Below are 14,397 nucleotides of genomic sequence, written 5' to 3'. Positions count from 1 at the left end.
TGAAAAAGAAAATTCTTATATACATCTACTTCTAAAAAAAATTTTTAAATCAGTCTATCTTAAATCTGCTTACTTCTCAGACACTTCTATTAAAGCTGTTTTTTTTCTTCACTTGTGTTTTACAGAAGGGACAGGCTGTTTATCAACAGAATTTTTATGTTGCCTTCGAAGGGGTTCTGGACCCGACTATGCCATTCTAAACAGATTTAGCTTCATCACAGTGAAACCTTCAAGATAGGGGGGTAGCACTTTCTACTTCCATATAAATGATAGTTCTGCCTGCAAAGTGGCCATAAAAGCAGCACGCATGAACTTTATAAATTGTTGTCTGTCCGTTATTTCCATGTAAAGTATACATTATTTGCAAGTTAGATTTGTTTTGTTTTCTCCAATCTGCCAGTTCTACAAACTCAAGCTGACAATCAAGCAAAGTTCTTCTCATGCATAATTACCTTTAATGAAGAATCCTCTGGCCAAACTGATTCACCGACACTTGAGCACTTTGTTTCTGTCAGCACTTTTTTCTGTCAGCATTTTTTGCACAGGCAATGCAGACCAGACCTTAACAAACAATGCTAATATACAAGAAATGGTTGAACCTGGTCCACTGTCAGCATGTCTCCTCTGCTGGGCTTGCACACCGAATACTTAAAACATCAGCTTTAAAGGCAAGCTAGTAGCTATGACTTTGAATACACATAAATAACATATTGAGTAGGCGGTAATTTTACATCAGAGTGGGAGATGTTAGATAAAGTCTCTTCTCAGTGCAGCTTTCGAAGTACCTGGGACCAAGTGCTGCCGTTTTTCACATTTGTTTGACGCCACCCTTTGCTGTGCTCTTGTAGCACCTTCACTTTACCCAACCCCGTGAAAAAAAAATCCAGAACAAATAAGTTTTCAGGGGTTGGGAAGAGATAATTAGACAATTAGTTTAGTTTTGTTCTTTAAGAAATAATACATATATTTCAGTGCCTAAATGTCCTATTTTTGCTTTCATCTGGTTTTGGCTTTAGCAAGCTGGGAAGTTTTATATGCATTATGCATAGGTAATGGCATGGCCCGAACGCGGGTAGGGCATCCTCTATCTGATACAATAAGCAGTTCTTTTAAATTGAAAGCAACAAACTGATAACTTCTACTTAAAGAAAGGAAAAATATATTTTATAAACCACACTTCACCATATGATATTTGTCTTACATCCAAACCAGTGGGCCAAGCAAGAGTTGATTTTCATTTGGAACACAGGTTGAGAATCCCTGCCTGCCTGATGTCAATATTTAAGTGCTCATCAGCAGGAGTGAACTGATCTCCCCCCTTTTCCTTGTTCATACGGTACTACATACGCTGGTACCCATAATCATTATTTACTTTTGTTGAATGCTATCAGCTTTTCATAATAATTAATGGAATCATATAACACACCACTGGTCTAGTAGTGAGAAAACACCCATAAATTCTGCTTTGATGAAAGATCAGTATGCAACATGTAATATTTGCAAGACATCTATGTTGTACGCACTCACATCCAGAAGTCAACCAATCCTTTACACCTCAGTGATTACTTTCACTGGCAGATGAAACTGTCTTCCGTGCTTCTCCAGATACATGAATTCTTCAGCTTATTGCCTTTCTGCAGAAGAGGATCAAAGTAAAGATGGTGATAAATATCTCTAACTCCATCCATATCAATATCTTCAGACATAAGGATGAAGAGCTTTAAATATGTTTGCACAAAGATTCTTTCAGCATTATACCAATCTGCAAGAAATGATATAGGTACTAGTGTCAACACTGCAGAACTTTATAAATATACTCTAAGCTGAAACTGTCAGTTAATAGCAAGTAAGCCTAACATTTGCTAACATAGTCAACAGAAGACTGTTTATAATCGACAGATTGTTATTTACAGCTGTGCCAAATGGGACAGTTTGAAAAATGTTTAACTGCTCTTTAGTTAACATTTAAAATATATTCTTCAACATCCTTGAATATTTTTTCCTTTGGGAGGGTTGGGGTTTTTTGAGTAAAATTTATCTGCAAATATTTTTATGTTCCTGCTGTCAAACACAATTATTATACATGCCTGTAAATAAAAGACAAATTGCCTACAGAAAACTATTACTGGAGCTCTCACAGGAGAAACATTAAATATTAACAATCGAATACATCAATTTTAGTGCAAAGTGACTGAACTTTGTGGGGAAACTTGTGTGTTAGTTATTGTAATACATTATTCGAACGTGACACATCGGGGTGGGGGTGGGGATTAGTGCCATCTGTGTGTCTAGCTCTCAGATAAATGGTCAATAACAAAACCTTTAAGGAAGGGGCACTGAGGTAGTGGTGCTTTGATTCAGTGTTATCTTCATATTTATTTATACCCTCCAAATCCACTGCAAATCTGCTGTTTTCTTCCACCCTTTTCAAATATCCTCTAAGAAATGTAAAATCATTTTAACAACAGATTGTGGCAGAATGGCTGAACTGATGGGGCAGAAACACCATGGCGTGCAGAGCTGGAAACAGCTTTATGGCTTAAAACTAAAAAAAGCATTAGTTTTTCTAGAAAGACAGAAGCAATCAGTAAAATACAACTGCAGTGTTCTCATCAGACCTTCAGCAAACCACTACGTAGCTGGTTCGTACTTGAGCAGCAAGCTATACTGTTTTCCAAGCCTTTAACAGTTTTGTTAACAGTGTATCTGTACAGGTCATGTAGCTGATGAATATGCCTGGGTCTATATGGAATTTTTTTTTTTCGCCCCTCTCCAAAATAGGTACGTAGACTAAAGCGGCTGAACTGCATATTTATCTTCCATTGCCCCTTGGACATGATTCAGCTCAGACCTTCAATGAGATCTCTGGGAATGTCAAGTCTTCCATCTTTGGGTTATCTGCTTGGGTTCTAGCAGCGCTATTAATTATTTTGTGAGGTACAGCCTCTGATCCACTGAAATCCGGGGAAAACTAATTTTACGTACACTGAAACAGTCAGTCATTGTTAGCCTCAGCTGGATTTGAAGTAGCAGCGTTAAAAGGAAGTTTTAGTCCCCTGATTCCCAGCTCCCTACAGCCTAGGGACAAGACAAAAAAAATGTGGAGAAAAGAGGAAATACAGGGAATTAGCCTGTCTTCTACTGCAAGCAGTAAAAAGAGAAGGTACTACAGAGGATGAATACTTAAATATTCTCCCCTCTTTACCTCATCACTGCTTGCACACACTTACTCTCCACTTAGAGACAGAGCTAAGAGAGAAAGGGGGCAGAGAGAGGAAGGGGGCAGCAAAGACAGCACATCTTTTATTTGGGGAAGAAGAGGGAGAATGTCTATAGCACCCACAGGACACAAGCCAATGGCTTGCTTTGTGGACCACGCAAGCCAACGGGTGCAAGCTGATGCACATTCCAACTCCTCAGGGACTAACCCTCCAGACCTGGCTCAGCCAAGGTCGCTTTGGCTGTATGACAAAATAAAAGTAGGGCCAGGGATGACTTCTGACCATGAGGCACAGAGCTTCAGGATGACTCCCTTTTCTACGGCACACCAGGACATAATTTTTCTGCACTGTTCTGCCATTCAGAATGCCAAAATCATGCCAGCACAGGGTTTCAGGTGCCATGCTGAGGGGTGGTGCTAGGACCGCCCCAAGCACAGAGCAAGCCCCATCCTTTGTCTCTAGCCCCACAAAACCATGAAGAAACCCTCCTGCCCCCTTTAGTGGGCTTTCTCTGCTCCTCTTGGCCTCATATATTCAAAGAGGAAGATAAAGTAATTTTTGGTTTTAGATACACATGACACATTAATACAGTGCATCAACATGCATAAATAGAAGTCCTCAAGTTTTCATTTTGATGCACACCAGTAGCTTAGGTTTCTCCCACGGCATTGCCTGAAGCATGAATTTTAGCACAGTTGTAGAATAGAATCTTTGAATTTCCGTTAATATTTTAAATACAATGCCTTCTCTACACAAGTTCCTATTGCAAGTATAGGCATTTTGGATGTATGTCTAAGAAAACCAAGGGAGAACTTGGTCTAATCTTTTACTTGTACCAAGTAGTTTGGATATATTCGCTATTTTATTAAGCTGTTACATCATCTAGTCTGTGCACTCTTTCTACTGTTACGAGCTGGAAATACAAATTGCAAGATTCTTGTAAGGGGAGAGCAATACTCTTTATATTTTTTCACTTTTGCTTTTTCATGGGTGGAGTGTGGCACTGTTTCAGTCACTTCTTGTACACACCTGTGGCTCCTGTGATTGTAACTGGGCTTATACTTGTCCTAAATTTCAATACAGACAAGGAGAAACATAAGTGGGACTAACACTTCAAACTTGCAACCAAAAGTGGTTCTGGTGGGGTTTTCTTGTTTCAATATTGTACTAATAAAAGTAGTTGCTACCACTGATGTGGAAGAATTTAAGATGAATATTTCTTTTGCTTTATTTTCCAACTACAGTAGCTCTAATGGCAATGGTAGAAGTATTAACTCATTGGATCAATATCCAAATTAATTCTACTCTTCTGGTCTTTTTTTCACTTTTCAATAGATGAACAGGGAAAGGAAGAATAGGGAACAGAAAAAAGAAAGTCCTCAGAGGCCTGAAAGCTGAGTTTAAGTTCTCTTGTTCTCATTTAAAAATTAAATTTGCAAGATGATACACCCATAGTTGTTAACTTCTTATGGTAGTTTCAGATATGGAACAGTCTTCTGAGTACTGTGCACAGCTTAGGAAAGTTCTATATCCTGTTTTTAAAGTGCTCACTTGAGACACAAGCTAACTAAATAATGTATATTCTGGGTTCTAGTTTAACATATACCTTCAAAGAAAGCTGCGTTAGTGAGGAATGCATGTTTTCTAGGGCTGTTGAAGCTACAGCAAGTCACAGCAACTGAAGACTTCTGGAATAGATAAAGGCCCCTAAAAGATTTCATTTCTAGTGGCCCTTGATTGTCATGAAGAGCTGCTGCTGAGCACACATCTGTACTTTCTGGTCAGAGTTGTGAAGGTATACCAAACCCGAAGGTAGAACCTCAGATATTTGATTCCTGCAGCAGGTTTCAGGCTAAGGACATGCAAATAATATGAGCTACCTAGCACCTCCACTGCCAGGTGGACTCTGGACTACATATTTAAGTGCATTACACAGGAATTGCCAGATGCCCACATTCTCAGTAGAAAAAAACCCCTAGCTTAGTAGGTGAGATTTGCCAAGTGGTATTGCTGATCCACTTTAAAGCACACTAGATTTATTATAGTCTATTTTCAGCCCAGGCAGATATTCATACAAAGGTAGTAATTCATCAACCATATCTTTTCTATAAACCTATTTCTTTTATAGTTTTACCAATTGGTGTCATTGCTTGAGACAAGATTTTCATATGTAATTTAGAAACCTATGTCTAGGCAGGTCATTCTATATTCTCTTTGTAGCCAATGAAGAGAAAAAGACAGAATGCAAGTCCTCTCATCTGTTTTAGATGACTTCTTTTCAGATGCAAAACACTGCATCCTAGAAGAACTACTGAATATAAATGGAATGCCAAAAAAGCCCCCCATCCTAGTTACAGATGTTTGCGTTACAGATATCCAAAGAAGAGCAACAAAGCTGGTGAAAGGTCTAGAGCACAAGTCTTATGAGGAGCGCCTGAGGGAGCTGGGGTTGTTTAGTCTGGAGAAGAGGAGACTGAGGGGAGACCTTATTGTTCTCTACAGCTGCCTGAAAGGAGGCTGTAGTGAGGTGGGTGTTGGTCTCTTTTCCCAGGTAACATGCAATGGAATGAGAGGAAATGGCCTCAAGTTGTGCCATGGGAGGTTTAGATTGGATATTAGGAAAAATTTCTTCCCTGACAGGGTAGTTACGCATTGGAACAGGCTGCCCAGGGAGGTGGTTGAGTCTCCATCCCTGGAGGTTTTTAAAAGACGTGTAGATGTGGTGCTTAGGGACATGGTTTAGTGGTGCACTTGGCAGTGCTAGCTTAACGGTTGGACTGGATGACCTTAAAGGTCTTTTCCAACATAAATGATTCCATGCATCTACATTTAATGAAAATATTCTCTTCCCTGGAATATTTCAGACCACACTGCTGAATTTAATATTATTAGAAGTATAAACTGCATCTCTTCTTTTACATGGGTGGATTAAAATTGTTGAAAAATCATGCTCCTCTCAGTATTGTGTCACTTGAAATGTTAAGTTCCACATGTAAAAGGACTCTTTTACAGTAAAAATATTCTCAGTCACAGATTGAGCTGGCCCTGGACATTGAAAGCAGGATAGAGATCTTTATAGCTGATTCACAGAAGATTTATTAATCCTAAACTCTTTCTAAAAAATCAAAACAAAAAGCTCATTTCAGAGAAGCATAATACAAGAGATAAACACTATGCTGAGCATAAAGGATGTCTGGCTGTCTGTAGATCTGAAAAACACTTAATTTTACAATGTATTCTCTTCCAGATGTAAAGATTGCTCACTGATGCTGCTGCCTGTGATTTTTTAGCTTCTAGCCTACAAGATTAATTAGCTGTTCATCAACCAAGATGCATATATGACATACTGCAAGAAAGATTATATGGTTATTATTATGGCTTTTAAATAAGGTTTCTGGCATTTGATATTTGTTGGATCCCATCTCTTGATTGTTTAGCTTCCATGCTAATAAGCAAATAGTCTTTACTTATATTAACCCTTAAAAAAATCCTACAAGAAATTCTTGACACACAGAAAGAATTCTTAAACAGCATGTGTTTTCGAGTATAAGCATTTCATTTCAGCATTTCAGATATGAATTTTGTATGCAGTAATTTATTCTCTAGCTTTCTGTGAATTTGAATTTGTAATGTTTTGGTAAAATTATTAAATTTTGGGATGAACTTTTCTTCACAAGGCTCTATTTCGCTGGTACGCTTAGCTGCCCACCTCCTCTTATTATCAATGCATCTACATGTACGTGTCCCAGTGGTAGAAATGATGTTTAGTTGGTGCTATTTTTATTCATCAAAACACTTTGCAAACATTGTCTTTAGAAATTGCATGGGCAAGATTTCAGAGTATCATTAGTGCCTTTCACTACAGAAATACTGAGAAAAGTAGATGGCATAAAGGTTCTGAAGGAGCAAAGGTTATGATCAGAACTCACATTTCTGTATATTTAGACTGTTTGAACCTCTTCTTCCCTTGCCAACATCTGCTTTGGTGACTTAAGTCAGCTGTAATAACAATCCTTTTCTAAAGTATTTTTAAATTATGTAGCTTTGGTGTAGAATTGGGCTGCTCCACTTTTGTGCACCTCGTCAAAGAGGGAATATCATCCGCCCTTCCCTCCACCCTCCCATGTCCCACAACATTTTCAGCATCCCTCGCAGTTTGATATTCCTTGAGAAAGTACAGATTTGTGTTTGGTCTCTGCAAGCTTATCAGATGTAGACTTGTGGGAGGTGTGGATTCTAATTTTTTGTGATTTGTCTCTATTGAGGAACAGAATAGTGGTTCTGTTTCATTTGAAATGTCTAAATGCTCTTTGGGAACAATTTCAAGTTTTTGCAATTAAATGTATTTTCTTTGTGCCACTTGTACATTTAGCTTCTTCTTCCTCACATCTAAAAGATTACCTGATAAATAGTCTAGTTATAGACAGGCTATCAGAGTAAAGTCTGGGATATTTTACTACAAAGCTATAGTAAAAGTTTGAGATCATCTGCTAGTATGGCAACTTGGAGAGATTCTTTCGAACACGTGTCTTGCTTTGAAAGTATCTACTCAAAACAAACATGAGTGATCAAATGATGTCTATACAATAAGAATCCATTCACCTGATTTCATAGTATTTCTACTATATTCAAAATTGTATTTTTTTTGGCTTTTACACATTTTAAATACATAAGTTTGGTAAGTCTGAGTACTCATGCCCAACTTAAAATTATCTTAGTTCTGCCTATTTGGTTTTATTTATAGCTTCAAACCACAACAGTGGATATGGCAACTGAAACCATGTCAGGGCTTGCCAGGCTGTTGTAACCAAGACCACCAACCTGCACGAACCACATTCTTAGCATCTCATCTTCTGGATCACATTTTAGGCTTTATATGTGGCTTGGGGAAGTCTGGAGGTTTCATTTGATCAATGAAAGAGATTTATGCTTTTTCCCCCTCATATATAACTTTGCTGAACACTGTCCAGTATGACCAGAGCTCTTGGGTATCTATGCCAACAGGCAATAACATGTTCTCATGATAAAAATGAGAAGGCATTTTACAGTGTAGGGGATGGAGCTGTATGATCAGGGATCAATAATAAGAATTCTTACTATTTCCATGGAGGTTATGTACCAGAGACAGCTAAAAGGAGGAAAATCAGGATGTACTGGTCAATCAGCATAGTGCTGTAAGCTCTTAGTGTGATGCAGGTGTGGAAAAAGCTGACCACATCTTAAAATGCTTCAGGCAAGATAGTTTTAGAAGTGAGAGAGATGATTATCCTTTTGAAAGGCTTCATAGAGACACTATTTGAACTACTTTTCTGACCATTTACATTCTGAAAAAAAAAATATTGTAAGCTAGAAATGGTACAGAGGAAGTATAGAAAAACTATTAAAGGAATGGATTATTCAGCAGAGAAGTTACACGAGCTTGGACAGTTTTCTCTTACTAAACAAAGCTGAGAGAGGGCATATAGGAAGGTAAGAGAAGATCTGTTTCAAAGATAACATCAGTAAAAGTTCAAGTAAATACAAACTGTTTATGAATCAACTGAAACTGGAAGTTAGGAAAGAAAAAGTTCTTTCATGCTGGACCAGCCTTCCAGACAAAGCAGCTGGGCAAGTAACTTGCACTGTCTTAAAACAGTTTGATCACTTTACACAGGGATTTATATACCTAAGAATTGTTGCAGACAGAAAACTGAGTCTATACTACAGGTCCTTGAATTGATGGTGCACCCGTACAGCCAAAAAATTTATTTGCATGATACCTATACTGTATTAAACCTCTGCATCAGGATTTCATTTGGTTACCTGACAAAATCAAGAAAGATCTTTTTGCCTATGACTCGTCATTTGTTTTCCAAGTTTTTCTGCTCCTTCTTCTGAATCCTGTCAGATTAAGTCTAGGGTGTCTTTCAGCATCCAGCTCTATTGCCCTGAAGTTGTCCCCATTGATTGGCTGCAGCTAGAGACAGGTTGCAAGTAGTGCATGCTAGCTTGCCTATCAACATTCAATTCACAGGGCTAGTGCAGCAGCTCCTCGTCACTTCCCTCAGGCTAAGCCAAACCACCTCAGCCCAAGCTGAAAAAAGCAAAACGATGAGCCAAAAAAAAAAAAAGTAGTCCTTTACCTTTAGCATGAGACACAATTTTAGGACCTCTGGATATTTCTCACTTCATATTACCTACTACTGCAAGTACTTAGGGCCTTTAAAGCACTATTATTTGTCCATGGCTTCTGTTATGCTACTACATATAGCCTATACTTGTAACAGCATTATCAAGCAATTTGTTCCTGGACTGCTTGCAAACATGCAAAGTAGATATTTTGCAGACCTTCTAAATCAGACACCCGTGGTCAAATAGCCTGTGCTTGCAGGAGGCTGGAATAAACCTTCCAAACCATTACTAGTAATTCCGCAAAACAAATAACTGTAGATATGGAACATATGTTTATCTAAGCACTCTGAAACAACAGTTGAGTTCTTCTGAAGTTGGTAGTGTTTACCTTAGGCAGGAGCATTTTTCAAGCTCTGTTTGAAATAACTGGCAGCACACTCCATAAATTTTCCTCTGAAAATTAGATTGTTAGAACACAGTAAAATGCCCAAATCAATTTCCTAATATTCTTCCAACATAGAGCCTAATTTTAACACCTCCCCCTTGACCAGCAGCTCTGGCTGACAACTCCAGAGACTGGCCTCTTTCTGTTTGTGATAACATTTTACCTACTGTACAGAGAGAGCCCAGAGTGTTTCTCCCTCCCGACTAGAAGGCTGCTTACTGGCCTTAGCCCCTCCCCTACTTCATTTTTAAAGCTTCCCCTTTCCTAGATGGCTTCCAAAAACCACCTGGTCCCATCCAGTTCTCTGATGCCCCCTCCCAGCCCATTCCATCACCTTTCTCTGCACTTGCCCACCATAAACAGGGACCAAGTTGATTCAGCTGGGGTTGATCTACACCATCACGCTCCTTACCTGAGTCAACCACACAGGGTAGGAGGGAAGGCACTCAGCATACTATTTTATAACACTATTAATCATGAGAATTGTTTTTACTGAACAAAACATACTGCAAAATCAGTAGGCAGTAATGCTAACTATCATCTTTTGTTTCATCTGCAGTGACAAGGCAGGATGACCTAACTGCAGGTTTCCTGTAGTTCAGTTATTGTAGATATCACAGCTGTGATTTTCAAAAATTGGCCTTGGCAGTTTGGACATGCTGCTGACAAAAATAATATGTGAATTGTGAGTTCAGTGTCATAGCCAGCTTTAAAGATTAATTCATTCCTCTGCTTTTGTTTACTAAGATCTAAGATCTCTGCTTTTAGTTTTATGTATGCAGGTCAATTCCTTCTCAAAACAGTAATGGACAATAAGTGAAACCACCCTGCCATATAAATGCAGAAGTGAATTCTACGTAAGAGCGGAATTAGTATGCAATTGAAAGCAAACTGAAGAAAATTAAATAAAATAAAAAAGCTGTATCCCTTGTTTAATAACAGTTTTTCATTACAGTTTTCAAAAGTGTGATCTCCTCTAGCCATGCATTACTTCTGAAATGGTTTAAAACATGTGGTGAAAGCTCCAGGTGTGGGAGTTACAATATAAACTAAGGAGGAAAACAATATACAGATGGATATATACAAATCAAAACAGAGGAAGATGACTTATTTAATAATTTACATAGGGCTGTAGTACATTATGATTTCTCGCAAGCACCAATCCCTGTAACATCAGAGATTAGTTTTCCTCATAGAATAGTATTTTTAGAGGCAATCATATACCAATTAGTATTAATTAAGATCATGAAAGATGAAGTGTTGTACAGAAAGCAACTCTCTAGGGTGAGAAATGGTGTAATATCAGGTCTATAAAGCATCTGTCTGCTTAATGGGTTGAATCACTGTCATGTCTAAGCATTTTAAAACCCACCCTGCCAGGTAGGAAGCTATCAGGATCCACACACAGTATCCTGTATCATGCAGATACACTCAACCTGTTTTTATGCATCTGAGGAGTTTAGCAATGGAGTCCAAAACACTGGTTTTAAACAAACTACTGTAAGGATTTTGGACCATGTCACCCAATGGATCTGCTGTTTTTATATGTTGCTGGTCACTTTTGAGCTCAGATCACAAAATATCTTCAAGCTAGAGACTTGAGGGGAGCTAGGTATACCTAGTGATGGACCCTTCCGCTCTGAATTGTGCTTTCCCCTCCCAATGGCCACACCCGGGAGATCACCACGGCCCTGCACAATGCAAGTGTGTTCTTGGTGCATTGCCATCGGGGGAGAAAAAAAAAAGAAGAGGAATTTGGAAAATGAGAATGAAATATCTACAGACCATAACTGATGGTAGCAATAGGGAAGGAGATTAAGCAGAATCTTTGTTAGGGGAATTCGAGCCACCAGCAGCCCTGGAGCTAACACCCAGCAAGTGAAAAAGAAGTGACAATGAATATCACAGCCCTGAGCCCAGCCAGCCAAACCCCTCGAAGCGAGAGGTTGCAGAGCATGCTGATGCAGTCAGTGTCCTGACAGCATGTCTAACCCTTCTCTGGATAGAAAGACAGGTCATGGATGGGAGAGCAAGGTACAGGAGATAGTCCGTTCTCATATATACATATATTAGAATGGGGTGAGGAGATGAATCAGTTTATTTGGAGAAGAGATTATTAAAGATATTTGAAAAGCATGTGCAGAAAAAAAAAAGCTAATTATGCAAAAAGGAGAAACAAAAGGGGGGGAAGCAAAAAGATTCTAGTGTCACAAACACTAATTTGTTGGAAGAAGAATATCAGCCAGCAGGTTAAACTGCACATTGGAAAGCAATGAGGAAGAGGACAGGGAAGAATAATAAGAACAAAAATATCCAACAGCTAATGGAATAAGTTTCTGTGAAAACAAGTCTAAAGAGTTGGACATGTATATGCAAAAGTCCCTGCCATGTAGAGGTCTAAATGGGTGTGGGAGGAGAGTGAGGGGGTTCACGCAGGCAAAATCTGACATCAAATACTGATTCTGTCTATTGTCCAAAGTCGCTGAAACCCCGTTCTAAAGAAAACATGCTTTTACAGAGGTAGTCTTAAAATAATTTCTTCTCTTCAAATCCTGAACCCTTCAAAGAAATTCAGAAAGAAATTTTAAGATGATAGAAGTAAACACTTGTATAATTAAAAGGTAACTCTTAAAGCATGCTGCTTTTCACTTGCTAAATTCAAGAAATAGTGTGAAACAGAATTTAAATGCTAGGGAGAAAGAGCTTTGCTAAAAGGTCATTTAAACCAGGATGCTTCAAAGATGTAAAGCCACTTCAGTATTATGCAGTCCCAGTCACTCAGCAGGGTGTTATCAGTGAGAGATCTGTTCTATTAACAGTTATCGCTCCAGACTATACCAATACCTGCAACATTGAAAAACACTTGTTTATGCTTTTAAATTTTACAGTTATCACAAAGAAAAGCTCTCCCTGGTTTCCAGGTCTTAGGCAACAAATTTCATGCAGTTTTGTAAGGAGATCTCTCCTGCAGGTGCCCTAGCCAACCTGCAGAGCAGTGTAACAAATGCTGGGCCCTATTCGCAACCATGTAATCCTACTGACTCCTAAAGAGAAAGCAACACATACAGTGGAGATCAAAAGTACTCAGAGGCAGAGGCCCAGACCCCTAGAGACAAATTAACAGCAGAAGAAATGCTCTGAAAAATGAAACAGCGAACAGTACAACTACAGAAACTACATAAATCCAAAGTCTGATAGAGTTTGGTTTTTGGCATTAACGAAGAGGTTAAACAGTCAAAAGAAATCTTGTTAAACACCTGTTCCTTGCGTTTCCTGCTGTTGCATCCCAATGTTATTTAAATTCTGTTCTTTCCTTAATTAGTTTTCAAGTTGCAACATCATGTCACCCTCACAGTCAGTATCTTGCTTCTCCTTTTATTCAACCCAGAAGCAACTCTGTTTTTACTGAGAGCTGGCTACTCTTGGTGTTTCACTCCTTCACTTATATACAAATATATACATATAGATATATACATATAATAGCCCTTTACACATTTTCATTGTGATCTATAGTAGTTGGATACCTCTTTAACACACTATTCCTGTTCTTGTGAATGATGGGACCAATATCCAGAGATTTGAAGACACACGATATAAAAATATTTACTTAAAATCCTCGGAACAAAAGCCCCCTCCAAAAAAAAAAAAATCAGCAGTGTCTTGCCTTCTGCTAAAAAGCAGAAGGATGCTTTTTAGGATGGGAAGGATGGAAGAAAAAGAGGCTGCAGTGATCTCAAGATACTAAAGTTGGCCAGGTCACTTAAGCAGGCATCAGATCAATCACTGTAAACTTAAGGGAAAGCGGTGGTTTGTACTGTGCTCAGTTTTTGAGAGGGCATGCTTTAAGTCAGGGTTTACCCAGAAGACAGGAAGGAGGACAAAGATGAAAAGAGACCCATAGGAAATTGCATCTGGCTTTGGTCTCTTCCCTCACACTTTTCTCCTTCACCATTCCTTCTTCCACTCATATTTTCCCTCCCCATTCCTGGCAGCCTTTCTTGACAGCTCTGCTCTTACTGGAAGCATGCAGCATTCAGCTCTGCTTGCACCTACCTTCCTCCCAGTCCTTCCTGCATAGCTGGAGCCAGCTGTCCTATTTTATCATCAACTCTTTCCTTAACCTGCCATGCAAGGTTGTTAGGAGGCAAAAATAAACATAATTGTTGAAACCCTGTTGCAAAGCTCCTTAACTGTAATTTTTGCCTGAAGGGCAGCCTAAACCAGAGTGCAGTGACATCTTCTTGCAAAAGCACCCATATGTCAGTGGGTTTTGTCAGCAGAATTCCTAAAGGTCCTGCAGTATCCAGCAATAAATCTTAGTCTTCAGCTCAGCATCAGCCATAGGCATCCACTTAGTTGGCATTACAAGTTATACGTTCAGCTTCCAAGTCTCAGTGCTAGAACCCTGTAAATCCCATTTGGCTGCCACAGCTGTGCAGTCACAATGTGCAGGGAATCCTCTCTCCTATTTCCCATGCAACATCCAGAGCAGCAAATGTGACTTTCTCCACCCCACCTTCCTCCCTGCCCCACCACTATCCTTCCCTCTGCCTCTACTGCCCATGTCTTGGCCAGACCTGACCCTCATCCTTGGGATCAGAGTTCAACTTTGTCTCCCCC

The 14,397-nt window shown here is 39.2% G+C and overlaps 1 protein-coding gene and 1 long non-coding RNA gene across 5 annotated transcripts in view; one reads left to right on the top strand and one right to left on the bottom strand.

The window, feature by feature from the left end:
• LOC135316352 (uncharacterized) overlaps positions 1-14,397 on the bottom strand; it is a 124,337-nt gene that overhangs the window by 4,977 nt on the left and 104,963 nt on the right. The window contains exon 8 of the long non-coding RNA XR_010375725.1: positions 1,528-1,634. This is a non-coding gene — a long non-coding RNA (uncharacterized LOC135316352). The remainder of the gene's footprint in view (positions 1-1,527; positions 1,635-14,397) is intronic.
• HTR1F (5-hydroxytryptamine receptor 1F) overlaps positions 1-14,397 on the top strand; it is a 120,095-nt gene that overhangs the window by 26,053 nt on the left and 79,645 nt on the right. The gene's annotated exons all lie outside the window — the stretch shown is intronic.

Source organism: Phalacrocorax carbo, chromosome 1, assembly GCF_963921805.1.
Source record: "Phalacrocorax carbo chromosome 1, bPhaCar2.1, whole genome shotgun sequence".
NCBI classification, from domain to species: domain Eukaryota; kingdom Metazoa; phylum Chordata; class Aves; order Suliformes; family Phalacrocoracidae; genus Phalacrocorax; species Phalacrocorax carbo.
Note: the sequence above shows the minus strand (reverse complement) of the source record. Positions and strands in the feature narration are given on the sequence as shown.